The sequence below is a fragment of the Protopterus annectens genome, chromosome 12.part0, assembly GCF_019279795.1.
Source record: "Protopterus annectens isolate FY-2018-M chromosome 12.part0, PAN1.0, whole genome shotgun sequence".
NCBI lineage: Eukaryota > Metazoa > Chordata > Ceratodontiformes > Protopteridae > Protopterus > Protopterus annectens.
Window position 1 is genome coordinate 537,316,752 of NC_056746.1, and position 22,031 is coordinate 537,338,782.

General features: G+C 38.1%; 1 protein-coding gene across 5 annotated transcripts in view; it reads left to right on the forward strand.

Annotated features, from left to right (window-relative positions):
• Positions 1–22,031, forward strand: part of PRKAR1B (protein kinase cAMP-dependent type I regulatory subunit beta) — a 2,005,749-nt gene that overhangs the window by 1,477,193 nt on the left and 506,525 nt on the right. The window lies entirely within an intron of this gene.

A 22,031-nucleotide genomic window follows, 5' to 3' on the forward strand; every position in this document is an offset into this window, starting at 1 on the left:
AAGGAACTAACAAGTGCTAACAGTAATTCTATCGTATCCCCCGATCAAACCAACAGTCATTTTCTACACGCTAACATGGTTTTCTATTAAAAGTGATTTCAGTCGTATGTGATTTAGAGCAAATGAACCACTGCTGAGAGAGACCCCCCCAGACATGTGGCGGACATGCTGACACCACACACACACACACACAGTGAATGTTAGCCAGATTTCAACCCTGGAGCTGTGAAGCAGTGGTCGTAGGTGATCTTACCAGTGAGCCAACATGCTCCCAATGCTCATAATTTAATAAAGTTTTCATTAGAGAGCCTGTTTGTGTCACTATCATTTAAGGTTTCATTCTCCAAGTGGTTACGTTGTAACTAAATGTACTTTGATAAATTGTAGTACACTCTTTTGTTGTTCTTAAATGTCTTTTTGCGTATTACTAATTATTTATTGATGTATGAAATTTCTGTATGCACCAGATTTTTTTGTATAATAATAATGTTGCGTACTGTTCACACACAAGTTTTTTCAGATGTACTGTGTACTGTATTTACTGTCTTTGGCCTGGGTTATAGCTGTGCCGATGCTAGCCACCCTGCAGTGTGAACATTGGCTCTAAGTGATTTGGTCACTGTTGATGTGACACTCTGATGTTCTGTACAGAATGGGAAAACAGGATTAATACCAATGCCCTTTAGCCTGGGTCATAGATGAAAGCAGTCCTTTATGCCAGGCCACCTAAGCAGTTAAATCAAATTACATAAATGCCTGGGATACAAGTTTCCACTTGTAGGTTACTGCACTTTAAACTGGTTCTAGTTTTATACCAGTTGGTTTGTTCCATTAGTTTTATTAGAAATTGTTGTATAATGATAATGCCCCCTCCCAGCTGAGGCATTTTAGGCCATTGCAGTGACCTCTTCTGAGCTGCTGGTGGTCCGCTAACATTTGAGCTGCTATTTGAATGCAGGCCACTGTTGATGCAGCCATATTTTGGCTAGCCTTAGTCTACTGAGTATTTTTGCTTCATCCACAGCATTTCCATACCATACGTAAAGTTTTCTTTGCCTTACTGTTTTGTCAGTTCCTCACACATTCCCTAGAGTGTAGAGGTCATTCGGGCCTTCTGGTTGTGACAGTGGTGATGGATGCAGGTAGCAGACGACCCGACTATGTCAGACTGTTTAAATCTGGAGCTGAAGTTCTGTTGGTTGGAAGGAGTTTGACTGGGACTTTTGGATGTTGCAGGAGTTGAAATGGAGCTAGTGGCTGTGTGGAGGGAGTGGTTGGATGCAGTCACTGTGACCATGAATGAACCGTGCATGGTTGATGAAACTTTCTGTGCCTTCAGTTGGCTTGGACTTATGTTGTTGTTGTGTTTTTGTGCATTTATTTGTGTTTGTGTTGTATATGCGCTTTTTTATGTGTATATTAGCTTGAAGAAATGAACTTTTGTTCAGCTGTGCATTTTTTTTTATGTGCGGTCTAAATGACAGTGAAGTTTACTGTTACTGGTAGGTCTTGTACTTCCAGACATAGCAACATGTGTGTTCTGTGACTCCTTTATAAATCCAGTGTTTGTGTGCACTCTGTTCAGTTCATCTGACCGTCATCACTCAGTGTCATGTTGCACATTTTTTACTGCATACTGTGCTCACAGTGCCTTCTTTATTTATTTTCAGAAATGTGGATGACCATGAAGAAAATCGTTCTGATGATCAAACAAATTGCATCTAAAACTTACTGCACTCTGTACTTGTTCTGTTTAGGGCTTGAGCATAAACGTTAATCATATGGTATTCCCCAAAAGTGAAATAAGGCAGTTTGGATGAGGCATTTCACAGGAGGTTACTAGGCTAGTGGCCCTTGAGCTTTTATAAGCCTAGCCAAGTTAATCCTGGGTTGCCCCAGCCATCCTTGGTTAGATGGGTGTACTTTACAGATCAGTACTGACTAACCCTGTCCATGGAGTTCATGGGTGCCATCCCCAGGGTGAGTTTGAAGTCACCCATCCATTTGTCCAGGTTGCGCTTGATTAGGGTCATTAGGAGTTGTGCTTCACATGAATTGGAAGTTTATTCCAGAGCAGCGTTAATCTCTGGGAGACCTACCTATCTCTCCAGCATGTTCTGTTAATGTCACTATCAAGGTTGAGATCCCTAGTGCGAGTGACTCTTGTGCCATTTGATTTGCAGATGTGCAGCATTTCCATCAGGTCAGGGTCAAATACTGCCCTGTAGGCCAGGCACAAGTCACCTCTCAGTAGCCTGTGTGATACAGAGCACAGTGACATGGCTTTTATTCTATTCACTTAGGTCATGATTTGGAGGCCTTGTATCTTCTTAGTGAGAAACCTCTGTGGTCTCTCCAGTTGCTGGTGAGATACTTGCAGAACAGAGTATTGTACTCTATTAATGGTCTGATTAGGGTTGAATAAAGTGGGGTTATAACATCCTTAGACCTGAATGCATTCTTTTTACTAATGAGATGCGCAATGTAGAAAGCTTTCCTTACCACCGTGGAAACCTGTTGGTCAAAGTTCGGATTGCTGTCGATCTGTATTCCTAGATCTCGCACGACTGGGTTTGAACTGGGTTGTTATCAATATTTTAATTAGTGGGGAAATCCGCTTTGCCATATTAAATAATAGTGCACTTTTCTGCACTTAGTTTTAGACCATGACTTTGGCACTAGTCATTTGTTTGTGTTAGCCCCTCCTATAAGATGTTAACATTATTGGGGGACTCAATGATTGTGCCTAATTTGCAGTCATCAGTGAACTTAGTAAACCAAAGGCCATCTATTTTAGCCTGGACATCCGAGAAAAAGATTCCAAATAATAAAGGACCCAGTACAGATCCTTGCGGTATGCCACTGGTGATGGGTCTACTGGTAGAGGTGGAGTCACCAACCTTGACAGCATGTGTTCTGTTGGTGAGCCAGTTAGCTACCCATCTAGTGATATAAGGGTTAACATTTAGCTGGGAGAGTTTTTCTGATTATACCCGAGTGGGGAATTATGTCAAAGGCTTTGGCTAGACTCAGATAGGTGGTATGCACGGTCTTCCCTTCATCCAGGGCTTTGGTGACTTTCTCAAAGAAGTCTACCAGGTTCAGTAAGCATGATCTACCCTTAACAAAGCCAAACTGGGTTGGGTCTAGATTTGAAAGTCGCCTATGGACTTGTTGATAAGTTCCATGATGATCCTTTCCATGGCCTTGCAGATGAGGCTGGTTAGACTTATGGGTCTATAGTTCCCAGGGTTGGTTGATTGCCCCTCTTTATGCAAGGAGATTACTGTTGCTGTTCTCTATTCTGCTGGTACAAAATCAGTTCTCAGGCTATGGTTAAAGAGAATGGCAAGTGGGTCAGCTAGGTCCTGTTTTAGGTTGCTTAGTAAACAACCTGGGATGTTATCTGTCCCCACTGAGGACATATTTTGGCCTTGGAGAGAGTGCATATATGACTTGATTTCTAGTTGGTGTCAGGTATGTTTTGGGGTATGGCTGGTGGGGATAGGGGGTGAAGTTTGTGCCATATCTGTCAGCTAGCAGGTTGGCAATTTCCTACAGTATAGCATAAGTGGTAGCATCTACTACCAAATGGGCACTTCCTTTTAGATTTCAGACGTAGTTAAAGAATGCCTCATGATTGTTCTTGGCTAGAGATACTATTTTAGCTTTATAATTAGCTTTATTGGACTTTACAAGACTTCTGATTTGCTTGTTCAATCTGTGGAGAGAATTCTGCCTCTGCAGAGGCAGTTGCCTCTTGTTCTTGGACATCAGTTTCTTCCTTTTGTTGTACACTCTTGTTTATACTAGATGTTCACTGAGGTGGCTTGTTTTTTTCAGGAGGGCCTGGATTTAATCTGGTCCGGTACAGATGAGTCTGTACTGTCACTAAAATGATTATACAGGGCATTTGCATTGCAGTTCTGCATAGGAATCATTATTGCCTGTGATTGCAGAGGGTATAAAACTTTTCATATCATCACTTAGTAGGCTGTAGTTTGCTTTGGAGAAGTTCCTTTTGCTCTTTTGGGGGTGTGGGATCCATTAGTTACTTTGAACAAGACTGATTTGTGGTCCAACCTTAACAGGGAGAGCATCACACAGGGGACAGTGTGTTGACCACCCATGTTGTTGAGTACTATGTCAAGGACATTATAGCCTCTTGTGAAGGTGCACACTGTCTGTTCCATAGCATTTGCACTGACAAAGTCCAGGAACCTCTGGGTGGGTAAGTTTAAGCTCATGTATGTTACCCAGTCGATGGTGGGATAATTGAAATCTCGCATGACTAAGGTGTTGGGCTGTATGACGAGTGTCAATAGTAAGTACCTGTATTGTGCTATTCTTGTTTTATCGAGGACGACCTATAGCTAGCCCAAACTGCAGAAGTGCTTGAACAACCCCTATTTCGACCCGTAGTCAATGCTAGAGGGTCTATAACACATTCTATTACCAAGTACTTGGATGTAAAATTAAGAGAGTATGTCCAGTCTGAATACCATGTTTGTAGTGATTCATAGAAGTTTTTATATAAGATCAATCAAATACCTTTTAACAAGTCATATACTTTTATTACCATCGATGTGAAAGATCTGTATTCTGCCATACCACATCAAATTGGCACTGAATGGTTTTGTGAATTTTTATTTGAAAAAGGTGTGGAACAAGACAATATAAATTTATATGAGCATTTACTTGAACTTGTCTTGAAGAACAATTATATTGTTTTTGGCAAAAATATCTGTTTTCAAGTGAACGGTGTAGCCATGGGCTCAGTTTGGGGGTCTCTTCGCAAGTGCAGTTATGATACAATGGGAGAATAACTTTCTCTTCCATTCTGAATTCTGACAGTCATGCAAGTTGTATACGCAATACCTTGATGATATCTTTGTATTATTGGGTGGCTAAGGTCGCAAGATTGATGGGTTCATTGAATATATTAATAACACCACCACCTTTCTGAAATTTACTCACCAGGTTCATAATATCAATATTGTCTGTCTGGACATTTGTCTCAGTAAGGACACCAACAAGAAATGTTTCATTTCTAAAGTCTATTGAAAAAGTACTTGTTCTAATAGTTTTCTCCATTTTACGAACACCCATCCATACTCACAGAAAAAGGCCATGGTGAAGAGCCAGTATGTACGGGCTGCACGTATAGTCACTACTGAGAAGGACTTTTTGGATGAATGTATTCTCCTAAGAAAGAGATGTTTTTGAAATGTGGTTATCCCCTTTGCTTTATTAATGGAGTAATGGTGGAAGCCCTCAATAAATGGTAAAGGAAATATTTTGTGCCTATATTGAGTACTTTGGATCATGGACTTGCAGAGCAAACTCAAACTGACACCAATGCATCGATGACTACCGCTGATACCAATACATTGGTGACCACCATAGATCATAATAACTTCAATAACCATACAAGTTCATTTATAATAACGTTTAATATTGATAGTTACTCTATCATAGATATTTTAAAAAAGAACTGGAACATCCTTAGAAATGATGGGAGTATTTGTGATCATGTTGGTTTGACACCAAGTGTCATTTTCAAAAAAGGTATAAATTTGAAGAGTATTTTTGAGAAATTTGAAGAGTATTTTTGAGAAGTTGGCCCCACTGAAATCCAAACAAGGTATGAAAAAATGTCTGGGCTGTTTCTACTGTAAGTTCATATTAGAAGGAAAATATTTCAAAATTAACAATGTAAATTTTAAATCAAGAGACCGTGTTTATAGTTATTCCAGTAGGGTTGTATATTGTACACTGTTCCATTTGGTCTAGTATTTATATAGGAAAGATAGAGCAAAGACTTCGGGACAGAATCTTTGAACACACACATGATGTCAAGACAAAGACGCCAACAAGTGCTCTTTCAAAACATTGTTTCGAATGTACGGGCCAAGCCTTTAAGTTCTTCATATTAGATCAGATTGAAATCAGTGAAAGAAATGGGCCATGGGCATTACATCTAGAAAAAAAGTGAGTTATGATGGCAATTGAGACTTATTGCGATGGCCTGGCCCAGGCTAAATGAACAGTTATTGATCACTTGTCTATTAAAACTTAAAATACTTGAAAGATAAGACAGTCCTATCGGCAAAATTCGTCAAGTCTAAGTTTCATTAATTTATTAATATTTATGTCTAAGGAACTCAACTACTTCCATGATTTGGTGCCATACTTGCCTATGAACTTGGTGATAGGTCCTTTCAAATCATAATTCCATGAATGTGTAATGAATATTAAACCAATTGCTTGTTACAATTTGAGTTGTATCCACCTACAAATTTGACAAAGGTTTTTTTCAGATATTGTACTTCTTGGGGGCTTGGCAGTCATGCGAATATCTTGTACAATCCTGATTCATCTATTTGAAGGGTTTGGCTAAAAGAACAAATCATCTGAAGAAGCGTTCGAGTGTGCAGACGAAATAGCTTTTCAGATGTTGTTATATGTGAGTCTATCACATTTCTATCACTTTTGGATATTTTTTTGAATAAAGTCCACATTTTTTAGTATTTTTCGATTTGACCTGACCATTCTTTTGGGTTTCTGTTTTGGTTTGTGGCTTAATGTCTGACATGCCACATACCTCATTTTCACATGAGTTTGCAACTCTGCTATTTGTGGGGTCTATATTATTTCTTTGACAGCTTAGGTTGTCAAATGCTCAATGATCGACACCTAAGCGTTGAAGTTTCAAAATCGCGAACAGCCATATAAGCGAATTCTTTCCTCAGGAAAGAATTTGCTTGACCATTATTGGAGATTTGCCCTTTCCCCAATGTAGAGTGATCTTGGAGTTGGTATATTTAGTTGAGGGGGTGTGGGGGGCAAAGCCCACCACTATATTTAGGTTGAAAAGTTAATTTTATTTCCGGACAGCCTAGCGGGATCTTTCCCGAGGAAAGAGTTTGCGTATATGGCCGTTAGTGATTTTGAAACTTCGACGCTTAGATGTTAATCATTGAGCATTTCACAACCTAAGCTGTCGAAGAAATAATGTTGACCCTATTTGGGCTACCCACAGCCCGTACAATGTTTACGAGATGAATAACTCCAGACTTTGCACATCTCTGGAAATGGAACATTACAGTTTTCCCTTAATTAGATTGTTGCTTGCTGGTAGTCCAGTCCTGGGAGCATTTTGTTCCACCAGACATAAGATTAATGGTTTTATTGTTGCACTCCTGGAGGATCATCATAAAAATGCAAAAATACATGCCCATTTTGTTAAACTTTATTGATTTTCAAGAGTCATCATAAAGTTAGTTTCAATTAAGGTGTTTCTTTCATTGGTCAAATAAGTAGAGAGTTTGCCTGTGATGACAGATTTCTGTCAGTCGCATGCTAAGGCAGTACCTACAGGCTCTGGGCTTAGTGTCTTTCTGCGTTTTCCTAGTTCTCTGGTGGATGAATCCAATTAAGGTATCCAAAAGGATCTCTCTGGTTCCTTCTCTAGACATATCAGCAGCTTCCCATTAAAAGTGCAAGACCCATCACTGTGACAAAAGTGTGATTTGCTCCCAATTAGACTGCATTTTGAAGTTCACTTTAAAGTTGTGAAAGAATTTTTGTTGGTGAGGTTCTTCTGCCCCTGCACCTCTCCTACTTATGTATATGTGTGGCAGTTGGCAGAAATTTAAGACAATAAGTTGTTCGTCCAAGGTCTGATTCCATTGCCTCTTTGCAAACTGTGTGTCTTTGAGTAAGTTCTTAACTGGATAGTAATCCTGGGCTGAGTCAAAGAAAGGTCCATGTGGATCAATACTGTGCCGTAGTTAAATAAATAAATACTCTCAGATCAGTGTACCTCAAAATAAATGAACTACTCTGAGGTGGTGCAGTCACAGACTTCACTATATATCCTGTAGAATTACAGATTCACTTGTACTGTTCCAAGGGTTGTGGTTGCCATTCTCGCAATTTCAGAAGGAACCCATGTCATGAGTTGACAGCATACCCCTTAGATTATGCTTTTGAAACACACATCACTAGCTTTTAAGTTAAAAATAAATTCCCACTTCTAGGCAAACTAGTGACAATACTTTAACTCTTCATACATTCATTTCTTACGCCAATCAAAAGAACTTAAATTTGTATGCACTTATTATTGATGCACAGAAAGCCTTTGATGGAGTGAACATAACATTTCTATTTCATATTTTACCATATTTTAATATACCGTAAGAATTCATCAGGACATTGCAAATAGTATACAATAATCCATATACAACCTTATACATCAACAAGAGTTTCTCCAAAAGAATGCCAATTAAAAATGGAACCCAGCAAGGCTGTCCTCTATCCCCTTTATTATTTAATTTATACTTAGAACCTTTATTTTTACATATTAAACAAAATCTATATCACAATGCCCCAAAACTCTATGGTACCAAGATTTCTATGGCAGCTTTTGCATATGATCTTAATATATATTGTACAACACCAGTTGCAAATACCAAGAAATTAACAGCCATTGAAGACTTTGCAGTAATATCTAATTACAAAATAAACCTAAAAAAAGTTATTTCCTTTAAAAACTCCGAAACCCTTTTCACTTTTACCATTGGTAGGGCAAGTAAAATCTGAAGAAAAGATTAAATATTTAGGTATTGCATTCTCCACAGATAATAAGGACTTTTATATTAATAATGTTAAATTAACTTGGGATCACATTCTATCTGACCTAAGGAGATGGAATAAATTGAAATTACCACCACTAGCAAAGGTCTCAATTATTAAAATGAATGTATTACCTAGGTTATTATATATCTTCAGATCTACTCAGGTTCTTATCCCGAAGAAGTTCTTAAAACAAATTCACACGGAATCTGCTAAATTTATATGGGAACCAAGGAAAACTAGAATTTCATATGACAAATTGATGACCCAAAAAGACAGAGGGGGTTTAGAATTACCCAATTCTGAAAAATATTACTTAATAATAAATGCCAATAGAATTTTAAGAATTGCTAATTATGATACACATAGTAATAATTGGTCCCCTAACTGGATAAGATTGAATTACAAACATGTTGAGAGTCTGAAAATTAATCCTAAATCATTACCTTTCCTAAGAAAAGATACTTTTAAATCATTTGCTCTAATGGAGCATACTAAAATATATATAACATTATTACAAAATCTCTTAATTTCATTAAATCTTATCCAACACTTGATGATCTTACAACCTTTTCATAGGAATCCAAACCTGAGAATTAATAATCAATTAATAGACCTAAAAAATTTTCCACTTATTATAAATTTAACGTTACGGGATATATACTTTTATTTGAAATATTTGGCTCATGAATTAAGACAGGAACTGAACCTTTCCAAATCATATTTAATAATATTGAGACAGATCAAATTTTTATCTATAAGTTACTTTAAAGATTTAAAAATTAATGATGAGGACTTAACAAAATGTACAAATTTATGGCAAGCCCTCCTACAAGAAAATAAGTGTGTAACATCTGCATATAAACTAATAAAATATTTTAATTATCATGATCAAGTCATTTTGTCAAATTATTGGAAAGAAAAAATACCATTGATTGAAAATAGTAAGATAGTAAAAGCAATCAATTTAACAATAAAATCAATTTCCCTCCAAAAGTTAACATTTACTCAACTTATGATAGTTAATAATGCTTACTATACGCGTCTTAGCTTGAATAAATTTAACCCTAAAAATTCTCCTAACTGCCCATACTGTAAAGTTGAAACTGCTGATCTCCTTCATATGTTCTGGAGCTGTAAATGTATATACAAACTATGGAATTCCTTAAAACTACAACTGCAGAAGGTGGGTTATCAAACTTCAGCACTTTCCTGGGAATTTACTATATTACATATCCCCCCAAATAATCTATCTAGATCCCAAATGACCATACTTATGAATATCTTTTTGTTAATGAAACTCTGTATAGCAACTAATTGGTTGAATCTATCGCAAACTTCATGGGACAACTTTAAGATTTTAGAGATAAAACACATACTAGCCCACAAATTACTAATCAGTGAACATACCAAACATATAAATAATCTGAAGATCTGGGAACAAATTTTCAACATTTTATTAGCTTAATGTACAGAACCCAGGATAACCCTTGGATATAAATACTATAAAGTCAAACTTTAACAGAAATTAAATTATTATAAGATATAATACCTGTTGATAAGACTCTTCAGATGTTCTTTTTAGTTTAAAAATGGAAGCATTCATGTATATAGTAGTGTTGTTTGCAATTACCTGTGTATATCTCGGTCAAATGTTTGTATGAACAAATTGAAAAAATAAAGAATGATTATTGAAAAAAATAAATAAATAAATTCCCAGCTTCCAACCCTGTTCTTGTTATGTTCTTAAATCCAATGTCTCTCTCTCTCGTTTGCACCTTATATAAATTTAACTATAAAACTCCCTCCCTCTCCACGTTTTTGGGCTGCTGCCACAGTCCACAAAAAAATATAATTTTCTAAAGCCACTTCATTTTGCTGACCTTTAAGCCCATTGTACTTTCGTGGCCATGCCTGCCTTTGAATGTGCTTCTTTTCTTTTTTTATGACTGTTTTTGACCATCACCTCCTTCTAGAGGATTTTTTAACTCTTTTGACTATCACATGGAAAGAATCAGTTTAGTTTTTTACTGAAACCTGTTTTTTCTTCATATTTATGTTCATTTTCTACCTGAAGTGCTCCAGGAACTGTTGTCCGGTGAAGTGGTTCATCTTCTCGTTTTCTTCTGTTGCCCTAAAAACAATAGGGAGACGGAGTAACATATTCACTATACATTGTGTGCTAACTGCCATTTGTTGTTTTTTAATTCTGTCCAAGAGAAGAGGAATAGAGGTCAAGCCTTGTTTATTTTGCTACATAATTTTGTGATTACAATACATACTGCACACATATTCTCAGCTGCCAGGTGTATTGTCTTTTATCACCAGAAGGTTTTTGACAAGGGTACCTGGCAATAACATCAAGTCTTATTAGATTGTAGATGATGGAGTATTTAAACTTTAATTATACATCTTTGAAAAGACATGATATATAAAAAAAATGAAATTAACATTTGTAACTGGAGTCATTTGTATTTGCCTGTGAAATGACTTGGGGTTCAGGTCACATTTCTGACCATAATTTAAAGGCACACTAATGACTTACTGTGTAGAGGAATTTAACATGAATGAAATGCCACATCAGGTGAGAGTGAGAATGTCGTTGTGTTTAACTTGTGCATCTTTAACAAGTGGCCTGGCAGTTTGCTTCATGACAATATTTAGCATTTCAGTCGTTTGTTAAAATCTGCTCTTCCCAAATGGTATCGATTTCCATCCAGTCAAATAAATAAGAGTGTTGCATAAAAATTAAACTGTCCTTTAATTATTGTAATGTGCAGAAGTCTACATGAAGAATTTATGTTACTGTTTGATCAGTTTGTTTCATGTAAAGACCTTACTGACGTGAACAAAAAAGTAATAAATAAAACTAATTAATGCTATCTAAATGCTATCCAAGGGTATTTGTTTAGGTGCTGGCCCCTCCTAATTGTTATCCGAGGGTATTTGCATAGGTGCTGGTCCCTCCTCATTGTTATCCGACGGTATTTGTATAGGTGCTAGCTCATCCTCCTTGTTATCCGAGGGTATTTGTATAGGTGCTGGCCCCTCCTCCTTGTTATCTGAGGGTATTTGTATAGGTGCTGGCCCCTTCTCATTGTTATCTGTGGGTATTTGTATAGGTGCTGGCCCCTCCTCATTGTTATCCAAGGGTATTTGTATAGGTGCTGGCCCCTCCTCATTGTTATCCAAGGGTATTTGTATAGGTGCTGGCCCCTCCTCATTGTTATCCAGGGGTATTTGTATAGGTGCTGGCTCATCTTCCTTGTTATCCAAGGGTATTTGTATAGGTGCTGGCCCCTCCTCATTGTTATCTGAGGGTATTTGTATAGGTGCTGGCCCCTCTTCATTGTTATCCGAGGGTATTTGTATAAGTGTTGGCTCATCGTCCTTGTTATCCAAGGGTATTTGTATAGGTGCTGGCCCCTTCTCATTGTTATCTGAGGGTATTTGTATAGGTGCTGGCCCCTTCTCATTGTTATCCAAGGGTATTTGTATAGGTGCTGGCCCCTCCTCATTGTTATCCAGGGGTATTTGTATAGCTGGTGGCTCATCCTCCTTGTTATCCATGGGTATTTTTATAGGTGCTGACCCTTCTTCATTCCTCTAATGAGAGGACTGTGCCACTGCTGCACCCTTGCATACAAAATGTCCTAATTCCAAGCTCACACAACCAGAGAGTAAACGGTGCAGTTGTTTTTTTCAATGAAACCAAGATTTTCCCTTGCTCTGAGGTAGCACAATCTCAGAATTAATATATTTAGTGTACAGAATTTTTGGGGTACACTTCCAACTCCTCAGATGTTTATAAGTACTGTCATTAAAATTAGTTTTTATATTTCAGAACAGATTTTGAAAATGTCATTTTTTCTTAATTTCAGCAGTATGGTCTTCACTATTCAGAATCTGTGTGTGCAAAATGAGTTCATCAGTCTTTTAGCCTACATGTTGACAGTGTACTCCCCCATGGAGTGGTTGTCTTTAGTGCAAGTTTGCGGAATGTGCCCTTGGGAGACATTTGTGCCTCAGTGCACCCCCCCCCACCCCGTCCTCAGCACTACAGTCTGAATGTTCACTTCAGGACCAGATCACCTTTAAGGTGGGTGTCCACCCATTAAGCCACCTCCTCTACATTTTGGGTGCCTTCCACCCATTGTAGGGTTGTTTTCCTGCTCTGCATTTTGGGTGCCTTCCACCCATTGTAGAGTTGTTTTCCTGCTCTGCATTTTGGATGCCTTCCACCCATTGTAGAGTTGTTTTCCTGCTCTGCATTTTGGGTGCCTTCCACCCATTGTAGAGTTGTTTTCCTGCTCTGCATTTTGGGTGCCTTCCACCCATTGTAGAGTTGTTTTCCTGCTCTGCATTTTGGGTGCCTTCCACCCATTGTAGAGTTGTTTTCCTGCTCTGCATTTTGGGTGCCTTCCACCCATTGTAGAGTTGTTTTCCTGCTCTGCATTTTGGGTGCCTTCCACCCATTGTAGAGTTGTTTTCCTGCTCTGCATTTTGGGTGCCTTCCACCCATTGTAGAGTTGTTTTCCTGCTCTGCATTTTGGGTGCCTTCCACCCATTGTAGAGTTGTTTTCCTGCTTTGCATTTTGGGTGCCTTCCACCCATTGTAGAGTTGTTTTCCTGCTCTGCATTTTGGGTGCCTTCCACCCATTGTAGAGTTGTTTTCCTGCTCTGCATTTTGGGTGCCTTCCACCCATTGTAGAGTTGTTTTCCTGCTCTGCATTTTGGGTGCCTTCCACCCATTGTAGAGTTGTTTTCCTGCTCTGCATTTTGGGTGCCTTCCACCCATTGTAGAGTTGTTTTCCTGCTCTGCATTTTGGGTGCCTTCCACCCATTGTAGAGTTGTTTTGAGTCACTGGAATCCTGCTCGAGAGTGTTAGAAACAGCACAGGGTCCTCAGAGTAAGATGGAACCAATACACTACTGCTCACTATACAGGTTTGTCTTTGAGCAGGACTTTAGTGCATTGAGTGCTGTATTCTTTCCTCCTCCTTTCTTGATTGTGATTTTCTAAGTTCTGCCATTGCCAGCTTTGGTCCTTAGCAAATGTAATGTTTATGATTTTGTACCCTTGTCACTTAGTATGTTTTGATGAAGGTGTAACCTGTGTTCATTCAAGGTTAAGAACATAGGAGCAAATGGAAAGGTAAATCTGTAATGGAAGGATGCATTTCTTGGGCTATTGTAGGTATGCATACTCAAATTGTGGGAACCTGCGATCGCATTCATTTTTGCTTTGGGTGGTTCACCCAGTCATAGTTCCTATCACACGATAGATGTTCTGGCCTGTTTATCAGTCATTTGGTGCCTTTTAAGAGTTCCTGTTCACACTGTACTGCAACTTGTGCAGCCTTTAGTGTAGGCTTGTGCAGAGATTCTCATGCCCAACGTTTCTGTCCCATGAGGGCTTTGTCCTCCTTAAACTGTCCCCTGCAAAGGCATATGACAGCATTTTGATACAGAGGCCATGCCACTGTGCACACTTGAGCCTAAAGGTGCTTGTGTGAGATGAGCCTTATATTTGTGGTACTTTGCATCACCAACCAAAACTCTGCCCCTAGTTCGGCAGAAACAACTCAATCCCACAAGCTGCTTCCTAGTTTCTCCCCTCTCATGAGTGGCTGTACTGTTTCTCTTGGTTTGTTCCCAAACCTTGATTGCCAGCAGTGAGAGTAAGCACCTTGCTCTGCACCAAGAGCTGGCCCTAGCTGCTTGAGATTTTTAAGGGGACTCGTATAAGGCACTCAGTCACCCACTGCAGAAGGCCTTTTAAGAGGCCAGGTTTGACTGACTGAGTACGTATGCAGCTGTTCTTGTAAGCTAATTTCATTACACGGAGACTGACATTTTTCTGTATGTAAGTTCATTCTCCTCTTACTAGACTCATCCAAATCCTTTGGAAGTAACATTTGGAATACACCTGTATTTAATACCCTAGATATTTTTGTATCACATGCCCAACTGCTTATTTAGTAGTGCATCTTGTACTGAATGTCATCAAAGGCTTCTAGCCCCAGAATGGATAACTTCAGGATTATTCCTGCATCTTATACTTATGATTCTTACACATGTGAGATCATAATTGGTCTTCAAATTCTAATGCTGATTAAAGGAAGAGCTGGACATGGACAGTTTAAAGGTATCCATTTCCTCAGAGAGATTAATGACGGTACAGTTATGCCGAATACATTTAATGTTTCTGACTCATTACAGAGCCCAGGTGTGACAGAGGCCCTCACCCAGCCTCTAAATCCTGCCACTGCTGCAGTTCTATGCCTTTGTCCCTGTTCTGTTATTCATTCTTAGCTTTCTGCTGCTATGGCACTTCTTGCAAACTGCTTGTCTACACAGTTTGCATGTAATCTGTTGTTGAACACAACAGAGCTTTTTCAAAGAAAGCAAAGAATTGTTGCTTACAGCTTCTGCCTGGTGAATCCGTAAGTGCTGTGAGCTGTGAAGTTGTTTTGCAACATGTGAAAGGTCAGACCACTCTGTCGCCTCTAGCAGCTTTCCATGTTTCAAGGTGACTAATGGACCAAGGCTTTGTGCATCTGCATTCTTTGCTTCTTTCTTGTAATACAATGTATCAGTAGCAGATGTCCCTTACAGCAGTCTGTCACACTGCTCTACTGTTGAGAAGTACATTTAAAGGTGTTACTGTATTTGGTGATGATAATTTTCACACTTAATCAAAAATGTTCTCCAGATATCTTGAGTTAATTTGTCCCCTTTCATTCATCTTTTTATCTGTTCAGTTATTGCTTTTTCCTTGTCATTCTGAAATCAAGAAAATTATATCCCTTTTCTGATACTGCCCAAGCACATGACACACATTGCACGTTAATTTTGAACTACACAATTGTAGTTGGTACTGTGTGTCCTGATGATGTTCTCACAGCAATTTCTGTCGTAATTAATGTGCAAAACAAATTGAAAGAAACATTTCTTCATATTTGTACTTTAAAGCATTGGAGCTTTTTCTTCCAAATTAATTAGGTATTTTAAGAGATTTTGCATAAAGGGTGAGTCATGTTGCCTTATTCCTCAGATGTTATATGGTTACTGTACATTAAAAAAGGAAGCTATCCACAATTTCTATGATTTCATTAAATATTTCCCCTATAGGTCCCTTTTCCCTTTTTCCATTGTTCTTTTACAGCCATGTACATACCTTGTGTCGTCAGGTTCTCAAAAGTGTAATAGAAAAGTATCATAGCAACATAGTTTATTTGGTCTAATCAATGAGTTACTAATATGATTCATAAAGTAGACCTCGGTTTAAGTCTTTTGCGCTCCATTTTTAAACCACATAAGTCTGAGTCATTCGACTGGACAGTGTTCCTGGCTTGTCCTTTAAGACGAGCTATTGTGACTAATGGATTTGCAAGGTTAGCAAATAAATTAATAAAGTGTTGTGAACAATATTATTAGTTAAATACTAACAGCTGTTGTTAAGCTTTTAGATTTTTAATATGTATAGCCTTAGCTTACTGTAATGCAGTTATTTATTGTACATTTTTGTTTTTTAATACTATTTGTAATCAATATTTGTCTATTTTGTTTTGCATCTTGTCTCAAATTGCAACTGAAAACTGTCCACACAGTAACCAAATGATTCCTGTCATTACCGTATGATTAAACATTTCAGTGCTACAATCTGTATTTCTTGTATATTGCTTCAGTGTACTGGTAGAATTTTGTTTTATAGCACTCTGCAGCTGTTGACCATGTTTGTGCAACACTACATTTGTCCGTTTGTGCTGAAAGTTAAGGAACATAAGTAATAACTATGGAAATTAACTACCACATCATTGATTTTAGAGATTTTTTTCTGTCATAAAGGCTGCATCACTGTTGAGTCACAGGTTTTACACTTTCTTCATTTGCTGATCCTCCTCTACCTATCCCACATATTCCTAAGCTACAGCAGGAGCACCTCCTCACCTTTATCTGCTTCTGTGCATCGTCCACCCCTTCTGTAAGGGTAACCTCCTTTTTATTACCTCTTTTCCTTCCTTTCAGTTTCATGTCATTTCCTGTTTCTAATCCCGCTTTCGTGCACTTGTATTTTTGAGAGATTTTGCAACTTTCCCATTGTTTATTTACCCTCTCCCACAGGTATATCACCCAGAGCTTTTTCTATTTGCACAGCTTTGCTCTTGGACCAAACACTGCTGTTTTACCTTGTATTGAATTGTCATCATGCTGTGTTTTTCAGACACATTATTTGAAATGATGCTTCAAAAATGACCTGCACTGATTGCCTTAGCACTAGCTGGTCCACTGTTTTTTTTCTGTTAATGAACATTTGTACATAACTCACCTTTTTGCCTGCAATCCTTGTAGGCATGACAGCTTACAGATGTGGCAGTGGAATTTGGTGCCTTGCTTGACACATCCATTCTACACTGTACTTTACTGAGCATTTAAAAAGCAAATGTTTGATAACTTAAAAGGTATCATTTAAGCAGTTGTAATTGTGACCATTTATAGACTTGTAAACTGTCTTTTTTACGCTTGTTTTATTTATTTACTTACTTATAACGTCGTTTACCCGGGTGGTGCACTGATCAGTACTGACCAATTTCAGACTCATCCTAGGTAAAAATACAAACATTTCACAAACAATAAAGAGAGAAATGTAAACACTAACAAGAGTAGTTTAGACTAGGTACTTAGAGAAACTGTGTAATCCGCGGTGGTGCAGCGGTAGCGTTGTTGCCTCACAGCAAGAGGTTCTCCCATTCGATTCTCGGTTGGAGTGCGGGGAGTACCTTCTGTGTGGAGTCTGCATGACCTCCCCGTGGTTGGTTGGGCGTTGGAAAGACATGCGTAAATGGGCGTGCCTTCGTTGAAGGTTGGACATCGAGCTGGCACCTCGGCGTTCGTGAAAATCTACTGCCAATCATTAGCGGACTGGAGTTTCGCTGTGGTGACCCCTAACCGGGAAAAGCCGAGACAACAACAACTTAGAGAAACTGTGTGTACACATTCTATGAACAGATTGTAATGTACAGTATGTACATTGGTTTCTAAAGTGGGTCAATCTCAGTAAGTCTGAGAGAGGATAGGAAACTTGGAAAGGAGATAGGGATATAGTGGGTTAGCTGATATGTCCTGTGTTGAAACAGGAACATTTGCCTTGGCTAAAGAAGTGATTCTCGATTTGCATATTTGAATTGGGAGTAAATGTTGATTTCCTTTAGATTGATGGGGAGAGCTTGGTGAAGTATGGGTGTCTGAGAGGAGCATGATTGTGCAATGCTGTGGAGTTTGGGTCTAGGGGTAAAGTTCATTTAATTACCTTTACAATAACAGGGCAGTTTGTCAAACACCTTCCAAGCAGTTCCAATGTGGTCCTTTAATTAGCAACTTGTAACCTGTCAAAACATTCATTTCCCCTTACTAATTGGTGCTCAGGGTAGGTATCCCATTTCTGCCACCCTTCCTATGACATCATGACAGCTTATTGTTTTGATCTCGTTTATGTTACTCAAAGTAATCATGGTAATGTCCCTTACCCCATTCTCTTCTTGTCATGCTGCATGACTATATTTTCCTTTCTTTCTTTTTCCAAGGAAACTAAGCTACCATGTACAGACCATTCGTTCAGTCAAATCAGTTCCTCGTCTCACTGGTTCTCACTTCTTTGGGATCCATTTTGTTGCACATCTTTGTGGCATACAGAAAACCACTTACAAAACTGTAGCCTCACTTCACACTGTTTACTGTTTTTAATTAATGCACAGACTGGCATCACCCCAGCATTTGTGGTCCCTATAGTATATTTTCATTTACCTTTCTTTCATTTGTGGTCCCTATAGTATATTTTCATTTACCTTTCTTCCAGTTGTGATCCCTATAGTATATTTTCATTTACCTTTCTTCCATTTGTGGTCCCTATAGTATATTTTCATTTACCTTTCTTCCATTTGTGGTCCCTATAGTATATTTTCATTTGCCTTTCTTCCATTTGTGGTCCCTATAGTATATTTTCATTTACCTTTCTTCCATTTGTGGTCCCTATAGTATATTTTCATTTACCTTTCTTCCATTTGTGGTCCCTATAGTATATTTTCATTTACCTTTCTTCCATTTGTGGTCCCTATAGTATATTTTCATTTACCTTTCTTCCATTTGTGGTCCCTATAGTATATTTTCATTTACCTTTCTTCCATTTGTGGTCCCTATAGTATATTTTCATTTACCTTTCTTCCATTTGTGGTCCCTATAGTATATTTTCATTTACCTTTCTTCCATTTGTGGTCCCTATAGTATATTTTCATTTACCTTTCTGCCATTTGTGGTCCTATATTTTCATTTACCTTTCTTTCCTTAGTCTGAAGTGATTCACCACCATCCTAACCAAGTTTGCCCATGTTTTATACAACATTAGGGCTCTATCTTACTTTTTTTGAGTTGTGGAATGAAAGATCATGATAAATTGAAATATGTTACTCCTCTCAGTCCTGTGGCTACATGGTTTGATTCATTCTACCTCCAGTTGCCTAATGTGTGATTCTGAGAAGGACACTTAACCAGACAGTGTTCCCAGGTCAACCCTGAAAGGGGCACTTGTGTGCAGTGGTCTTGCCTGGTTAACAAATTAATAAAAATAAAATAAATAAATACAGAGTCTCACCACAACAAACAGAACAGTTATGTCAAGGTTCGTCTTTTTATGCACAGTCTTCCTGCCATAGTGCTTTTACATCTCATATCCTGTGTTATAGCTAGCCATGTTACAAAATGGTGTTAAGTAGCGATTTCTCAAACCTTCTCACTCCTGATGTAACTCTAGTTGTTTACATTTGTTTACAGCTTTCATACTTCCTCATTTTTATTGGCTAACTGTCTTGCTCTGTTTAGTTCTGTGGCACCACTCAGGTGAAACAATATAGGGGAGAAAGACAGACAGCTTTGATGTTAGTACCTGCTTGTGGCTCCATTATTATTCTGGGCTGCATCACATGTAGACTTACTTGAAAAATGGCAGTTTTGCAAAATGACTGTGTAATTTTAATAAGGTGTGATTATTTTATCTCCTGTTTACTATAATTTGTTTTTGCTGTAGTTGTGCAACTTAAGAATGTATTTCATATGTGGATCGGTGTCTGTTTTTCCTACACACAGACTTGTTCATGATACCCAGGCAGTGCTGAAATCCCTTCTATAGCCTGAATACTTATCAGCTGTGTAATACAGAGTGGTAAAACTGTGTTCTTGGTTCTAAAAGGTTTCATATGATGGTCTTTGGTTGGATTTTGAAAGTCTCCACTAATTGTATATACTGTGTATGGCTAATCACTGAAAGAACAAGCAGTTGAACCACACCTCACACACAGTCAGAAATACAGAGCACTGCATGAATACACCAATGACCATAACATGATGTGCAACAAAATGGATCCCGAAGAAGTGAGGACCGGTGAAATGGCAAAAACAAAACCTATATAAGTTCTCATTAATTAAAAATAGGACCTACGGATTAATAGTAAACATCTACAGGATCATTACACAGTAATTTAACAAGTATTTAATTTTGCTACAGATATAGTAATAAAGCACTAAACAAACAAGCTTATCCACAATTTATAATATAAACGTTGACAAAACCATTGTACAGTATTCATTTTTCCCCAAAAATAAACAAGTAAAAAGCTCCATAATCATATCTTCACCTGCCAATTAGTAATAAATACTTCATCAAAAAAGTAACTAGATTGGCAGCTCCAGTATCAAATCTTCAGTTACAAAATGGCAGCTTTTAAAAATCCAGAAGAACAATACATCCAAAAAAGTGTTACAGCAGGCTGAGGACTTACTATTTAAATATATTCTCTCCACTTTTACTTACTTTCATACAATATTTTTTGTACTAGTTCCTGTGGGAGTTCATACTACATGAAGTAAATCCCACTACCAGAGCCCTGCTATGTGCACCTGTTTTACATTCCAAACAACTCTGTAACATATTTGCAACAAGATCACCTAGTTGCGGAGTTGCATATTGACACTGCACTAAAAAAAATGTCTTTCGTCTTTTCCTAGTTAGGGGTCACTACAGCGGATCACCGGTCCGTTTATGATTGGCAGTGGATTTTTACAGTTTCAACTTGCCAGCCCGGTGCCTAACCTTCAGAGAAGGCATGCACACACACTCATGCACCTACCGGCATGTCTTTTACAGTTAAGTCGATTGCAGGGAGGACATGCAGACTCCACACAGAAGGCACTCCAGCGAGAACTGAACTGGAGAGACTCTTGCTGTGAGGAGAGAACGCTAACCACTGCACCACCGTGACCAACCAAATTGACACTGCACTGAAAACATACATAAACAAGTAAGATTTTTAAAATGATAAATAACATTTAAAATTCTTACTTTTAGCTTTAGTATTTTCAGAAAGCCTTAGAAACAGACAAACCTACGAGTATTAACACAAATAGAAATTGAAAACAGCCACCCATATAGATAGCCTTGCACCCTGCAGTCCATGAAAGCACAACCACAGCCAAAGTGAGACAAGTAATTAAAAGCTAAAATCAGCTAAACTAAAGTAAACTATAGCAGAAATTGACTAACTAGAAAATCAACCAAGCACGTCTAAGACTACATAAGTAAAATGAATACTTGACAAATATGAGGGATCTGCAGACATATATTTTGTGTGTGTGTGTGTGTGTGTGTGTGTGTGTGTATATATATATATATATATATATATATATATATATATATATAAAATGTGTATTGATATATAGATATTTATACACATACACGTGCACATGCAGAAACACACATATAGATGGAAATAGGGAAAGATTCAGCCTGTTGTTATTAGTTATACTATCACCCCTTTTTGTTTTGTTTTTTTTTATTTCACTTATGTTGCTGCCTTTTTGCCTGTTTCTTTATATTTACTTCTTCTTCCTTTCTCTTTGTAGGTTTGCCTCCCAGTGTTTACCCATATACATCTCCTTTTCTTCCTCAGCTCTATATGCCTACGCTCCCCACATTTACCATTGTACAAAGAAAGCCAACATTTGTTAATCTTTAGTTAGAATTTTGGTCTTCTTTGTTTAATTTAGGATTATATATTTATTTATTGGTTAGAGTTTCTAGAGGCACTGACTGGTTAATTCTGCCTGCTGTGGTCTTGATGGTATATACTCATGATACCCTTTTCAGCTTCTGTGCAGGTTTCTGGCTTTACTGTGGCTTGACTAGCAAGTCCAAACCAGGGTCTCTGTAGTATCACTGTTCACTCATGGGAAAGGTGTTTCTTTCCTTTACTTACACTGGAATGTCTCTATTTTAAGTGTCAGGTCAGGAATCATGCCATCTTTGAGTTTCAGAGCATGTGATTTAGATCCTTCCCAGTTGT